This window comes from Impatiens glandulifera, chromosome 1, assembly GCF_907164915.1.
Source record: "Impatiens glandulifera chromosome 1, dImpGla2.1, whole genome shotgun sequence".
In the NCBI taxonomy this organism is placed as follows: Eukaryota; Viridiplantae; Streptophyta; class Magnoliopsida; order Ericales; family Balsaminaceae; genus Impatiens; species Impatiens glandulifera.
This window is the reverse complement of record NC_061862.1, coordinates 71569369-71573289: the sequence shown is the minus strand read 5'-3', so window position 1 is coordinate 71573289 and position 3921 is coordinate 71569369. Positions and strand designations below refer to the sequence as shown.

Here is a 3921-nt window from a genome sequence, read left to right as displayed (position 1 = left end):
CCCCAAAATATGACGATTCCGGCAGTTATAGCCTTTGGAGATTCCATTGTTGAAAACGGAAACAACAACAATCTCACAACTTTAGTCAAATGTAACTTCCCTCCCTATGGCACCGATTTCATCCATCAAATTCCCACAGGAAGGTTTTCCAACGGCAAGACTCCCGCTGACTTAATAGGTACGAAGAGTACTTAATCATTTCTTAATTTTTTTAATTTAACTCTTTTTTACAAAAACTTGTGCATGATCATATTAAATGTGACCCAAGGGTAGAGATATGTGCGGATCTTCATATGATGTTTTGTGGATTAATGTTTCATTTGATCTCTGTTGTTTTCATACTTTTTTCAGTTTTTTATATAGATTTGTTTGAAATGGTTTTTGTGGGGTTAATTTTTACCATATCAATCAAATGAAATGGTTTGTCATTTTAAATTAATAACATTCTGCATGATTTTGCAGCTGAGAAGCTGGGAATCAAAGAGTTACTTCCAGCTTACTTAGATCCAACCTTGCTCGATAATGATCTCCCAACCGGAGTGACATTTGCGTCTGGCTCCTCCGGCTACGATCCTCAAACGTCTCAAATAGCGGTACACATATTTAATGTTAATTTGATTGATTATGATTTGATTTAATTTTTGTATTTGGATGATGAATTAGTCTGTGATAACCAATGATGCAACAATTGGAGTTATTCAAAGAATACTTGAGAAAAATTAAAGGATTAGTAGGAGAGGAAAGAAGCAGTTTTATCTTGAGCAATAGCCTCTTTCTCGTGGTGGCTGGCTCCGACGATCTAACCAATAATTATTTCACCTTTCGCTTAAGAGAGGCTCAATATGACATCAACTCTTATACCGATCTCATGCTACCGATTTCATTAAGGTGGTCTTTTCTTTAATTATAATTCAATAATTTCTTTCATCCTACAAACTACTTACAATCTATGTAGCACGGATACTCCAAATTTTTTTTTTCGGAGTATCGGATACGGATACAACACGGATACAGATACGATACGGCAAAACGGGTATCGGATACGGCAAAAGAAGTGTCGTTGACTTTTAATGGAGTTGACCAATTCGATACGGTTTGGATACGGCTTGGATACGTTTTTGGATACGTTTTGGGTAATTTTTTAAAAGTAAAAATTTTAGGAGGACTGAAATGTTTAAAACAAAACTAACCCTAAAGTAACATTTCCTCCTCTTGACTCAAGCTTCCCTTATCTTACTTTGTCTATCTTATGTGTTTTTTAGATAAACAAGATAAACTTTAGATTCACATCAAGTTATTAACTAACTATTAATATTTTTTAATTTTTTTAATTATTATTATATATATATATTTTTAATAATATGCGTATCTTAAACGTATCGTATCCTATATTTTCAAAATTTTCCGTATCGCCGTATCCGTATCGTATTTGATACGATACCCGTATCCCTATCCGTGCAACATAGCTTACAATTTAGTTATATATTTTAATTTAGGAACTCTATGAATTGGGCGCTCGCAAGATTGCGGTTTTCAACGTGCCACCAATAGGGTGCCTTCCATCTCAAAGGACTCTAGGTGGGGTGGACTATTAAGGGTGTGTGCAGAGCCATACAACCAGGCAACACTCTTATTCCCTAAAATTATTCATATGAACTCTTGGATGTGGGAGTATTCACATTTATGGATCGCTTCCATCCATATACTATTTTGGTTCGTTCTTTTATTCTCTTCTTTTTTAGGTTTGTATTGTTTTATATGCTTTTACTCGTTAGTCTGTGTTTGATTGTCTTCAGTTTCTTTGTTTACTTTCTTTGTTTACTGTTGTTGTAAGTTTGGAAAATGACGTTCCTTGTTAAATACTTTATTCACCTGGAACCGTGGTCCACGACCAACAAATTTTATTTTTTTAAATCCTCAATTACTAATAATATCATGATAATAATGATATGATACCCTAAAATTGAATCGATTCTAGTACTGTTATCGACGACATCTATACATTCAAAAGAAAATATTAATTTGGGAAAAGCGAAAAGAGATAGCAGATATAATCTAATTTGTATTTTTTCTCTAATCTTGAGATCAGAACTATATCTAATTTGTATTTCTTCTCTAATCTTGAGATCAGAACTCTCTGTTTTTAATTATATTAGGATATTCATAATATATATTTTCAAACAAGACAATCTGAAGTATAATTTTGAAGAGCACTTTTCATCGTTTGAAGTATAATTTTGTGGTCAAAGCAGGCTTAGGGAGATCTTTCTTAAACCAGACAATCTTATCTAATTGTTAGATGAAGATGATGATGAGGAAGATGAAGAACTTGTGCCCACACTCATACCTGTTGTTGGTAAGTTTTTGCTTGCTAAAGCTGAATACATACGTTAAAATGGTCTTATCTTCTTATAATTTATTTTGTAATGATATACTTTACAGCTAAGGTAGAGGCTGCAAAACCCATTGCAACCAATGCTAAAACTACTGCCAAATCTGAAACATCTTCCAAGCAAAAGGTGAGCATTGTTGAGCCAAAAAAGGATAGCGCTAATTAATCTGATGAGGTAATTCATGTTTTACTGTTATTCAGATAATGTAAAAACTTTGAAGAAGGTTCAAATAGCCTATCTAATTCGTGGTTGTTGATTTAGGATATGGAGGGTGATTCTGATGACTCTGATGATGAAGAGGAAACCCCAACTCCCAAGAAGGTATCTTTTATTTTACTTTTTCTTTTCGGTTGCCAAATGTTTTTTGCGGGTCTGCTCTACTGCTCTAATATGTTGACAATGTTTTCTATTGAAGCCTATTATTGATAAGAAGAGAGCCAATGATTCAGCTTCAAAGACTCCTGTTCAAGCTAAGAAGGCCTCTTAGCTTAGGCTGATACCACCCCTCAAAAGAATGGTAAGCAAATTGGGTTTCAAAAAATCAAATTTTTCATTACATATCGACACAATTATGGACTGCTTTTGGATGATGCAAATATTATAAATTTCAGATGGGAAAAAGGTAGCTCATGTACCTACTCATCCTGTAAAGCAAGCAAGAAAAACTCAAGCAGGAAAGTACAACAAAGCCCAAAATCTGATGCCAAAATCATTTGCAAATCCTGCACAAGTATGCTTACTTCTAAAAGAATATGTTTTTGAATTTGCCACTTTGTGGTAACCTTTTGCATTATAAAATCTATTCGTAAATAATTTTAAATTTTTAATTAAAGTTTTTCTTAAAATATTCTTATAATGTTTAAAATAATTTTCAATTTTCAATTAAAGTTTTTTTTTTAAATATTTTATAATATTTTTAAATAATTTTTAATTTTCAATTAAAATTATATTAAAACATTAATTCATAAAAACACTGTTATATTTTTATAAAATTAATTTTTCTTTTATTAAATTTATTAAAATTACATTTTTTTTCTATTTAATCAAATATAATTTTAATTAAATTTAAATTTTGTATTAAACTGATTTTCATTAAATTTGAATATGTATTAAATTTTTTTAAAATCATATTTTGAATTATATTTTGTTTAGTTTTTTACTTATATATTTATTATATTATATAAGAATATTATTTATTTTAAAAATATTCTTATAATATTTATAATTAATTTTTAATTTTTGATTAAACTTATATTTATTATTAATTTATAAACAAATTTTTATATTTTGTATTAGTCTTAATTATATTAAAATTGTATTTTTTTTAATTAATCTAATATAATTTAAATTTTGTATTAAACTTACTTTTATAAAATTAAAATTTAGATTAAATATATTAAAAATATATTTTGTAATATATTTTATTTAGATTTTTACATATATATATATATATATATATATATTTCTTATATTAAGAATATTATTTATTCATAAATATTCTTATCATGTTTATAAATAATTTTGAATT

General features: G+C 28.9%; 1 pseudogene; it reads left to right on the top strand.

Moving 5' to 3' along the window:
* Positions 1-2555, top strand: LOC124918867 (annotated as a pseudogene).
* The last annotated feature ends 1366 nt before the right edge of the window (positions 2556-3921 follow it).